This window comes from Phyllobates terribilis, unplaced genomic scaffold (assembly GCF_046119375.1).
Source record: "Phyllobates terribilis strain yellow unplaced genomic scaffold, ASM4611937v1 Scaffold_9__5_contigs__length_417890890, whole genome shotgun sequence".
NCBI classification, from domain to species: domain Eukaryota; kingdom Metazoa; phylum Chordata; class Amphibia; order Anura; family Dendrobatidae; genus Phyllobates; species Phyllobates terribilis.
In genome coordinates, this window is record NW_027362769.1 from 65,512,040 (window position 1) to 65,524,547 (window position 12,508).

Sequence of the window (12,508 nt, forward strand, 5' to 3'; positions counted from 1 at the left end):
TCCTGCGGGTCCGCATGTGGGCTTTCCCCATAGACCTAACCTCTATGAGGAAAGTCCGCAGGTGAAAAAAAATGGCGCCGCTCATCTGCATAAAATGAGCAGAAGCCGCTGGTGTCTACTCCACTGTGTTGGGCCCAAAGGCGGCTCTGGACAGTGTGCACATACCCTGTGATTGGAGCCCTGGATGAATGTCCTGTATGATTGATTGTAATCTTGTATGTATGACTGGGACATGTGAAGCGACACCTGGACGATAAAGAAAAAAGACAGAAGAAGAATCGACGTCTTTGAAATGTGGTGCTGGATAAGGATGTTATCAGTATCATGGATGACAAGAAGAACATAAAAATCAATATTGGAACATATCAAGCCAGGCTTGACACTCAAAGCAAGGATCACCAATAGTGATGACTAGTGTTGAGCGATACCTTCCGATATCGGGAAATATTGGATCGGACCGATACTCAAAAAGTATCGGATATCGCCGATTCCGATACCGGAAACCAATGCAAGTCAATGGGACACAAATATCGGAATGAAAATAAACCCTTTCTTTCCTTGTAGGTTAATTCTACATGAAGGAAAACAACTAAGAATAAAGTAGAATGTATTACATGAAAAGCCAGCAATTCAGCAGCGGCATACACCGGTACCCGACAATTTAGAACAGAAAGAATAAACCGTCACACATAGATTAGATAGATAGAAACATGTCAGTCACATATATAAGAAGTACAGTGACAGTGTTGCTTACTGTACTTGTCATTTAGTGTAAAGGATTTATTTAAAAAAATAACAGTGTTTTCATGCACCGTCTCTTTAAAAAAGCCGGCCGGCAATTCAGCAGCGGTACCCGACAATTTAGAATAGAAAGAATAGAGAATCACACATAGATTAGATAGATAGAAACATGTCAGTCACATATATAAGAAGTACAGTGATAGTGTTGATTACTGTACTTGTCATTTAGTGTTAAAATAAAGGATTTATTTAAAAAAAAATTGGCGTGGGGTTCCCCGTAATTTTAGGCTCTAGCGGAGGTTAAGCAGACAGCTGGGGCAGATGTTTGAAGCCTGGGAAGGGGGTAATACCCACGGGTCTCCCCTATTTTAATAGCTAGCAAAGGCTAGCCAGACAGCTGGGGGCTGATATTAATAGCCCAGGAAGGGTGCCATGAATATTGGCCCCCTCCCAAGCTAGAAACACCAGCCGTCAACCGCCCCAGAAATGGCGCATCCATAGGATGTGCCAATTCTGGCACTTAACCTCGCTCTTCCCACTGCCCTGTAGCGGTGGCAGTGGGGTAATAGGGCTGGGGTTGATGTCAACTTATAATGCCAGCTGACATCAAGCCCAGGTTAGTAATGGAGAGGCGTCTATAAGACACCCCCATTACTAACCCCATAGTCAAAGTTTAAAAAAACACAAACACCCAGAATAAAGTCCTTTAATTGAAATAAACACACAAATCTTTATTGTTCTAAATTAAACCATACTTACCATCACGCCCATTCCAGCTGAAGCCAACGATCTCCTGCAATAAAAGTAAAATAATAAAGCAACATTATCCTTACCTTTCCATGGTTCCCACAACGGCTCCAGCTCTGCTACATTCACATGACAGGCTGGATCGCAGCAGAAAGCTGCCATCCAGCTTGCCATGCCGCAGACACTAAGAAGCGCAGGCATGCTTGCGCTCCTCAGTGTCTGGCTGTGACGGCATAAAGATGAGCCGAGGTCATGTCCAATGAACTCAGCTCACCTCATGCTCGTCACTGACAGCGTGGGAAAATTCTCCTGCACTCAGCGCTTCAGCGTGAGAATTTTCCCACGCTGTCAGTGACGTGCATGAGGTGAGCTGAGTTCATTGGACATGAGCCCACCTCATGCACGTCACTGACAGCGTGGGAGAATTCTCCTGCTGAAGCGCTGAGCGCAGGAGAATTTTCCCACGCTGTCAGTGACGTGCATGAGGTGAGCTCATGTCCAATTAACTCAGCTCACCTCATGCACGTCACTGACAGCGTGGGAAAATTCTCACGCTGAAGCGCTGAGTGCAGGAAAATTTTCCCACGCTGTCAGTGACGTGCATGAGGTGAGCTCATGTCCAATGAACTCAGCTCACCTCATGCACGTCACTGACAGCATGGGAGAATTCTCACGCTGAAGCACTGAGTGCAGGAGAATTTTCCCACGCTGTCAGTGACGTGCATGAGGTGAGCTGAGTTCATTGGACATGACCTCGGCTCATCTTTATGCCGTCACAGCGAGACACTGAGGAGCGCAAGCATGCCTGCGCTTCTCAGTGTCTGCGGCATGGCAAGCTGGATAGCAGCTTTCGGCTGCGATCCAGCCTGTCATGTGAATGTAGCAGAGCTGAAGCTGTCCTGGGAACCATGGAAAGGTAAGGATGAGGTTGCTTTATTATTTTACTTTTATTGCAGGAGATCGTTGGCTTCAGCTGGAATGGGCGTGATGGTAAGTATGGTTTAATTTAGAACATTAAAAAATTGTGTGTTTATTTCAATTAAAGGATTTTATTCTGGGTGTTTGTGGGGGTTTTTAGCTTTGACTATGGGGTTAGTAATGGGGGTGTCTTATAGACGCCTCTCCATTACTAACCTGGACTTGATGTCAGCTGGCATTATAAGCTGACATCAACCCCAGCCCTATTACCCCACTGCCACCGCTACAGGGCAGTGGGAAGAGCGAGGCTAAGTGCCAGAATTGGCACATCCTATGGATGCCCCAGTTCTGGGGCGGCTGACGGCTGGTATTTCTAGCCTGGGAGGGGGCCAATATTCATGGCACCCTTCCTGGGCTATTAATATCAGCCCCCAGCTGTCTGCCTAGCCTTTGCTAGCTATTAAAATAGGGGGGACCCCACGTCATTTTTTGGGGGGGGTCCCCCATTTTAATAGCTAGTAAAGGCTAGGTATTCAGCTGGGGGCTGATATTAGTAGCCTGGGAAGCTCCGTGGGTATTACCCCCTTCCCAGGCTTCAAAATTCTGCCCCAGCCGTCTGCTTAACCTCAGCTAGAGCCTAAAATTACGGGAACCCCACGCCAATTTTTTTTTTTAATAAATCCTTTATTTTAACACTAAATGACAAGTACAGTAATCAACACTATCACTGTTCTTCTTATATATATGTGACTGACATGTTTCTATGTATCTAATCTATGTGTGATGCTCTATTCTTTCTGTTATAAATTGTCGGGTACCGCTGCTGAATTGCCGGCCGGCTTTTTTAAAGAGACGGTGCATGAAAACACTATTATTTTTTTTAATAAATCCTTTAAGACTAAATGACAAGTACAGTAAGCTGAGTGCTGCCATCCAGCTTGTCATCCTTCAGAGACACTGCAGAGCGCAGGCATTATGGGAACTTCCGATTCCGGTATTCGATATTCTAAAAGTATCGGAACTCAGTATCGGAACTCTGATACCGCGAATATCGGTCGATACCCGATATTTCAGTATCGGAATGCTCAACACTAGTGATGACCGATCGTGTTCTGTTAACCCTTTAGTCAAGCATGCTCGGGTGCTCGCTGAATATTTGCGGCGTGCTCGAATGTTATGTTTGAGTCACTGTGTGTGCATGATTTGCGACTTTTTGACAGCTTTAATACATGTGAGGAATGCCTAGCAAACAAGCATTCCTCACATGTATTAAAGCTGTCAAACAGTCACAAATTATGCACACGGAGTGACTTAAACATAACATTCGAGCACGCCGAAGATACTCGGAAAACACCCCATCATGCTCGTAAATCTCTAGTAACGAGCATGTTCGCTCATCACTAATCACCAAGCTACGACTTGCCTACTTTGGACACATCATACGAAGAGAGCAATCACTGGAGAAGGACGCCATGGTCTGAAGAATGGAAGGAACAAGGCGAAGAGGAAGACCAGCAGCCCGATGGCTTGATACAATCAATATAACATCAGAGAAAACCTTGGTGGACCTATCTAGGCTTGCACAAGATCGATCTTCCTACATATCGTTCATCCATCAAGTCGCCATGGCTTGAGACCAATCCGAATGGCGTTAAAATAATGTAAGATTGTAGTTCGCTCCATGCAAATTTGTAGACCTCAAAATCTGTTGTGCAATTTCTCCTGAGTACGCTGATACCCCATATGTGGGAGAAAACTACTGTTGGGTGCACGTCAGGGCTCTGAAGGGAAGGAGTGACGTTTTGCAATGCAGACTTTGATGGAATGGTCTGCGGGCGTCCTTTCGCATTTGCAGAGCCCCTGATTTGCCTAAACAGTGGAAATGCCCAACAAGTGACCCCATTTTGAAACTGATTTACTGTTTCCTGGTATGTGACATTTACAATGTACTGACATTTATAATGTAGTGGCATACATCAGTTGTGTAGTGTTCGTCAGGTTGGCATACGTCAGTTGTGTAGCGTTCGTCAGGTTGTCATAAGTCAATTGTGTAGCATTTGTCAGGTTGTCATACGTCAGTTGTGTAGTGTTTGTCAGGTTGTCATACGTGAGTTATGTAAGTCAGAAATGAATTTAGTAGTCCATGGATTTGTGGTACAGTCTGAAGCATTCTTTTATACACAGGCCAGGTTTGTCGGGGCATTGATAAGTGGTGTCCTTACATATCCCCCATCTGTAACATGTTCGGCACCTCTTTTACGACCTTCCTATTTTTGCGCTTTGAGGGACCTCCCCCTGGAAATGTTGGCCTGGTACGATACAAGCACCTTCAGTTCCGGAAGTACTGGGGCCCGCTCCTTCATGACTGCCAAATATCAGGGCCTTGATCACTACCTCCTGGAACTGAAGGTACAACAAAGTGGTCTGGCCTGAACATGGTGACAGCACAAAAGCATTGTGCATTGTAATCTGTACGATGTGCACGTCCAGCTTCTTATACCATACCTTGGCCTTTCTCGAGGCACTGTACGGCTGGAGGAATTGATTAGAGAGATCAACTCCCCCCCATGTACTTGTACCCCAGTACACAGTCTGGTTTGGTGACCTGTGTTGAGGAACCTCGTACAGTGTCTGCGGGTGATGCCATCACCATGTATGGTGGTCAAAAGAAGGACATCCCTCTTGTACTTGACCACCAGCATGTTGTCGCTACATTGGGTTCTGCTGTCACCCCTTCTGAGTAGCTGCCCAATTAGCATCTTAGGGAGGCCTCTCTGATTTTTGTGGACAGTACCGCAACCTTCGGTACCTCGCGCAGAGAGGGACTTGAAGAGTGGGATGCTGGTATATGAGTTATCTACGTAGAGGTGATAACCTTGATCCAGCAGTGGGTGCACCAAATCCCACACAATTTTCCCACTCACTCCCAGGACATGGGGGCATTCAGGGGGTTCAATCCGGGAGTCCTTTCCTTCATAAACTCTAAACCTATAGGTGTACCCTGAGGTACTCTCACACAATTTGTATAGCTTAATTCCGAACCTGGCCCTCTTACTGGGCAGGTACTGTCGGAATTTGAGCCTCCCCTTAAAATGAATTAGGAACTCATCCACACAGATGTCCCTTTGGGCCACGTACACCTCAGCAAACTTGTTGCTGAAGTGCAATACGCTGAAAAAAGAAAATGGACAGCACCTTCAAAATCATACATTGATCTAATGCCTCTCGGCAAAAATATATATAACTGAACATGAAGTTCATAGTTTAACATTCTGGTCAGACAACATGAAACCCACTGCCACATCACGGCAAACCTCTTAGTGGGTCCTAACATTTCCTGCCTTAAAGGAGCGGTGCCGTGTGCCAACCACCGTCACAGCGACAATGCACCAGCAGCGCAGGCGGCCTGGTGCCTCACCCCCTGATGAAGGATGCACGTTTCATCGGGGTGAGCGCCACACCAGCGGCAGGACAACATTCGGCCCAGGGCATGTGCAATATCTGTTCCTCTATAAATAAGGTATGAATACAGATATAACCCTATTGTAGCATCGGCGTCTCTGCCTCCTGCCCGACAGAGACGCCGTCCCCATTACCGCCGCGGTCCTGCTTCGGCGTCTTCTGGCCTCCCTGCAGCTGCTGCTGGTGCACGCAGCCTCCCCGGCTCTGTGCTTAGGGCGCGCGCGCGCTCCCTCCCTCTTAAAGGGGCCGCGCACGCCGTCCTAAATTGTCCCTGGCCAATGGCCGGAGGACTTCCCCTATAAAAGGCACCTCCTCCAATATGGAGGTGCCCGTGCAAGGTTGTAGCTTTGTGTGTGATACTCTGCTTCAGCCCTCAGGTCCCGCTGCTAGCCTGACTACTAGTCCAGCCCGACAGCCCGATTACAAGTCCAGCCCGCCAGCCTGACTACAAGTCCAGCCCGCCAGCCTGACTACAAGTCCAGTCCGCCAACCTGACTACAAGTCCAGTCCGTCTGCTTGTCTACTCTCCAGCCCGACAGTCTGTCTACAGTCCAGTCCGCCAGTCTGTCTATGGGCTCTGTCCGCCTGCTTATCTGGAAGCACCTGCCCGTTACCTGCCGTGCCTACCTGCCAGCCTACCTGGAGGCTCCTGCCTGTTACCTGCCGTGCCTACCAGCCTGCCTACCTGGAGGCTCCTGCTTGTTACCTGCCGTGCCTGCCAGACCATCTGCCCGGATCACCTGTCAGCCTGCCTGCTGTGCTCATCTGCTGTACCGGTCAGTCCCTGCCTTCTGACCCGTGGCAGTTACCTGCTCTCATACAAGGTCGGTCCCCAGAGTAGCACCTGGTCCCTCTGCTCGGTCCTTCCCTGGTCACGGAGTCGATTGAGCCGCCGTACGGCCTTGGTCGGTCCGAGTTGATACCTAGTTACGCCCCTCTGGTCCCTCCTTGCACCGCAGCACAGAGGTTCCACCACCCGGATCCGTAACACCTATACATAGATGCCAGTGGCGTACCTCCAATGGCGGCAGGCCACACCACTGCTATGGGGCCTGTGAGCCAGGGGGGGGCATGAGCCGGGGGGCCCTGAAGCAGCGGGGGGATGAGGAGGATAGGTGAGTATTGTATTTACGGGGGTTTTGGGAGGTTGCAGCGGTGGAGGAGCGGGCACGCGCGGTAGCCGCTGCTGCTAAAGGGAAATGAATATTCCCTCTTCTCCACTCCTATGGGCATGGAGAAGAATGAATATTCATTCTCTTTAGCAGCAGACACGGAGGAGCGCTGAGCCGTGGCTCCTGCTGATGGTGCCCGCTACTAAAGAGAATGCGTATTCACTCTTCTCCACGCCCATAGTCCCGGCGTGGAGAGGAGTGAATATGCCAGGAGCTCACCTCGGCTTCTGAGAGCGCGCGCTGCTCAGATACTGACATGAGCTGCTAGCAGATGGGACACAGCGCTGGAGCAGTTGTGAGGAAGGAAAGTGAGTATAAGTGTTTATTTGTTTTATGTGTGCAGTGATTGGGCCATGCATACCAGGATTGGGGGATGAGGAGGCCACACATACCAGGATTGGGGGATGAGGGGGCCACACATACCAGGATTGGGGAATGAGGGGTACCAAACATACCAGGATTGGGGAGTGAGGGGACCATGCATACCAGGATTGGGGGATGAGGGGGCCATACATACTAGGACTGGGGGATGAGGGGTGCCATGCATACCAGGATTGGGGGATGAGGGGTGCCATGCCCACCAGAATTGGGGGATGAGGGGGCCATGCATACCAGAATTGGGGATGAGGGGGCCATGCATACCAGGATTGGGTGATGAGGGGGGCCATGCATACCAGGATTGGGTGATGAGGGGGGCCATGCATACCAGGATTGGGGGATGAGGGGTGCCATGCATACCAGGATTGGGGGATGAGGGATGCCATGCATACCAGGATTGGGGATGAGGGGTGCCATGCGTACCAGGATTGGGGGATGAGGAGGCCATGCATACCAGGATTGGGGATGAGGGGTGCCATACATACCAGGATTGGGGGATGATGGGGGCCATGCATACCAGGATTCGGGGATGAGGGGTGCCATGCATACCAGGATTGGGGGATGAGGGGTGCCATGCATACCAGGATTGGGGGATGAGGTGTGCAATGCATACCAGGATTGAGGGATGAGGGGTGCCATGCATACCAGGACTCGGGGATGAGGGGTGCAATGCGTACCAGGATTGGGGGTGCCATGCATACTAGGATTGGGGGATGAGGAGGCCATGCATACCAGGATTGGGGGATGAGGGGTGCAATGCATACCAGGATTGGGGGTACCATGCATACTAGGATTGGGGGATGAGGAGGCCATGCATACCAGGATTGGGGGATGAGGGGTGCCATGCATACCAGGATTGAGGATGAGGGGTGCCATGCATAGCAGGATTGGGGGATGACGGGGCCATGCATACCAGGTTTGGGGGATGAGGGGTGCCATACATATCAGGATTGGGGATGAGGGGTGCCATACATACCAGGATTGGGGGATGAGGAGGCCATGCATACCAGGATTGGGGGATGAGGGAGGCCACGCATACCAGAATTGGGGGATGAGGAGGCCAAGCATACCAAGATTGGAGGATGAGGGGTGCCAAACATACCAGGATTGGTGATGAGGGAGCCATGCATACCAGTAGCTGCAGCATTTCTCACCCTAGGCTTATACTCGAGTCAAAACATTTTCTCAGTTTTTTGTGGTAAAATTAGGGGCCTCCGCTTATACTCGGTCGGCTTATTTAAAATATACGGTATTTTAAAATCAGTGAGTACGTGGTGCCCATAATACTGCAGGAGTACATTATATTCTATGGAGGATTATAGGGGGCGCATTATACTATATGGAAGGCTATGTGGGGCCATTATAATATTTTGAGGGCTATGTGGGGGCTTTGCTGTGCTCTGCTTGTCTACGGCACCTGCGGGTTTTGCTCTGCTCTGCTTGTCTACCGCACCTGCGGGTTTTGCTCTGCTCTGCTTGTTTACCGCACCTGTGGGTTTTGCTCTGCTCTGCTTGTCTACCGCACCTGCGGGTTTTGCTCTGCTCTGCTTGTCTACCGCATCTGCGGGTTTTGCTCTACTCTGCTTGTCTACCGCACTTGCGGGTTTTGCTCTGCTCTTCTTGTCTACCGCACTTGCGGGTTTTGCTCTACTCTGCTTGTCTACTGCACCTGTGGGTTTTGCTCTGCTCTGCTTGTCTACGGCACCTGCAGTTTTTGCTCTGCTTGTCTACCGCACCTGCGGGTTTTGCTCTGCTCTGCTTCTCTACCGCACCTGCGGCTCTGTTCCTGTATCCCTGTACTGGTCCCTATCCTGCCTGCGTTCCTACCTGCCAGTACCCACCTGTCTGCATACCCGCCATGCTTGCCAGTACCCACCTGTCTGTATACCAGCCGTGCCTGCCAGTACCCACCTGTCTGCATACCAGCCGTGCCTGCCAGTACCCACCTGTCTGTATGCCAGCCTAACCTGCCTGTTCCTGCATTCCTCGGTGTGGGTCAACAGCTGACCTGAAGCAGCACCTGGCCCTCTGCTCGGTTCCTCCCTGGTTCACGGAGTCGACTGAGCCGCCGTGCGACCTTGGTCGGACCGAGTTGATACTTAGTCACGCCCCTCCTGGCACTCCTTGGTTCATGGTCCAGTGGGATCACTAAACAAGCTCACGCCAGTCAGTCCGGGCGTGTGCGTAACAATTTGCTCAGGCCATGGTCCCCGTTGAGCCCCACGGCCCTTCGCTCTCGGAGATATTTGAATCCTTGTCTGGCGAATACGTGCACCAATAAAAACATTTTTTTTCTCAAGCTGAGGTCCAGGCGATTTACGCACCAGCCCAAATGGAGCTATCAGCACTCGTTCATGCGGATCCACCATTTTACTATGGGGATCCAAAACAAAGCCGTGCGTTTCTGGAGCAATGCATGCAGCATTTCAAATTCTATGCTCACTATTTTCCCACTGATCGGGTTAAAGTAGCATTTCTGATGTCCCACTTAGCGAGTGATGCCTTGAATTGGATCACCCCCCTATGGGAAGCATGGGATCCTATCGTCTTTGGCCTGCAGGCCTTCCTGGTGGCCTTTCTAATGGTCTTCGATGACCCTAGCCCTGAGGCTTCTGCTAAAGCTTCCCTTCCCAATATCCTGGAGCAGTCCCGATGGGTGATGCGTGTAGGTAGCCCACCAGCTCTCCAGCCTGAAAAGACTGCTGCCCACACAGAATCCGCACAGGATGACAATGCTCCACAGAATACTTCTCTTCCCAACCTCAAGAGGCAGTCCAGACGTGCAAGGTGTAGAGGTAAACTGTCACGCCCGGTTCTGTCCTCCCAAAGACCTCCTGTTCCCCAGCCTGTAGAGGCAGCTATCCGCACAGACTCCATGAAGGATGACCATGTTCGTCAGGCAAAGCAGAGGCCGGAACTCAGTCACAAAATCGGATTGCGGTCCCGCTGCGGTTGTTTGGGACCCCCTGACGGTCTTTGTCCAGCGAAGGTTTGGAGAATCCCAAGAAATTAGGTCTGTAGGAGAGGCTGCCCTTGGCGTTAGTGTTTCCTCTCCACAGATGACCATGACTGTCTCCATGGCAAGTGAAGGCCTCGGATTAACCGGAAGTTTCAGGCTTAAAGCCTTGAAGAGTCGGTGTCTGATTCCCGTCCGACAACTCCAGAATCCGGTTGGGGCATTGTCAGTGGAAGGACGAGCCCTACTCAGAAACAGTCAAAATATCTCTGTACAAATTAAGCTCCAGATTGGAGCATTACACATGAAGAAGTTCACATTCCAGGTGCTGTCTGGTTTACCCACAGGTCGTCCAGAGCCGAGAGATCTAGTGCCCGCTCAGGTCTGGAGTACCTGTATGGTGTTTCCTGGGGGACTGCTGAGGTACAAGTCCCCATATCTTCAGGACAGTCAGCAGTGTCTTCTTCTTCTTCTTCACCAGATCTGCTAGTCGCTGACTCGCTGTGCGCTGAAGTCTCCGAAGGAAGGGAAGCGGAGGCAATGTCCCCACACAGTCTCGACGATTGTACCAATGATCTGGCTTTAGGCACCGCCCCGCCTCGCAGATGTGTCATCTCAGAAACCAGACTGAAGTTGGTCCCTAAGCAAGGATCCTCCATCTCTAACAAATCTGGCAATAAGTCCATCAAGACGGTGGCTACATCCAAGTCTCTGCACCCCTCCAACCAGGCGGAGGACCTCCAGTTGCCTCCTGAATCCTCCGGGGTGCTACCTGATAACAAATGGAGAGAGACTTTTCTGCACCCTGTACCTGGTACTTCGCCCACTTCATCGAGTAAGCTTGGCAAAGTGTACGTCAAGGCGGTGGTTACCCCCGAGTCTCTGCACCCCTCCAACCCGGTGGAGGATCTCCAGTTGTCCCGTGAATCCTTTGGGGTGCTACCCGATATTAACAAATGGAGAGAGACTTTCCTGTGTCTTGTTCCTGGTACTTCACTCACTTCATCTGTTGCTGAGGATGGCTCGATGGGAGGAAGCATCCTAGTCACCAAGATGGTGAGACCAGTTTCGTTCCCTCTAGTGGACAGAAGAGGTAATCTTCTTGAAGAGAAGGATCGGCCTCCAAATTCTCTGCAGAAAATCCTTGCAGGCTTGAAGAAGAGGGGACGTAAAGGGGGGGGTACTGTAACATCCCTGGTGGCGTGCTGGCATGGCATACCACCTCCCACCATGCAAGACCACCATCTTACCTATCAGTCCAGGCTGCACACTTTGCTCCAGTACCTGCTGTGTGCATGTCTCTTGTCTGATTGCTTAGGGCGACGGCACGGTTACTGCCTGTTTCTTATAGTTACTGTGTGCACAGTCCTAATGCGTCCCCAGCCTATTGCTGTGAGTGACTGGATACTTAAACCCCCTCCACCCAGTAGGAGGTGCCTGTGCATCACTTTCTTTCAGTGTGTTCTGTGCATCTAAGTTGCCAGATCCTGTCCTGTATCTTTGTTTCTGCCACCCTGGGGGCTGTATACCCAGGCCTGTTACCTGTATCCGTGACTTCTAGCTGTTCCGCCACCCTGGGGGCTGTATACCCAGGCCCGTTACCTGTATCTGTGACTTCTAGTCTCTTTCCGCCACCCTGGGGCCTGAGTTCCCAGGCTCGTTCCTGTATCTTGTTCCTGTCTGAACAGTGTCCTAGCCCATTACTTGTATGTCTCTATGTCCGTATCTTCCCTTTTCCTGCAGTGTCTGAACCTGCAGCTAACTCCAACTCGTTGTCTCTGTGCTTCTGTTTGTGAGTTTAGTGTCCACTCGCTACTTCATTGTAAGTACCTTGTGTGTATTTGCTCTGCTCTGCTTGTCTACTGCACTTGCGGGTTTTGCTCTGCTCTGCTTGTCTACCGCACCTGCGGGTTTTGCTCTGCTTTGCTTGTCTACCGCATCTGCGGATTTTGCTCTGCTCTGCTTGTCTACCGCACCTGCGGGTTTTGCTCTGCTCTGCTTGTTTACCGCGCCTGCGGGTTTTGCTCTGCTCTGCTTGTCTACCGCACCTGCGGGTTTTGCTCTGCTCTGCTTGTCTACCGCATCTGCGGGTTTTGCTCTGCTCTGTTTGTCTACCGCAGCTGCGGGTTTAGCT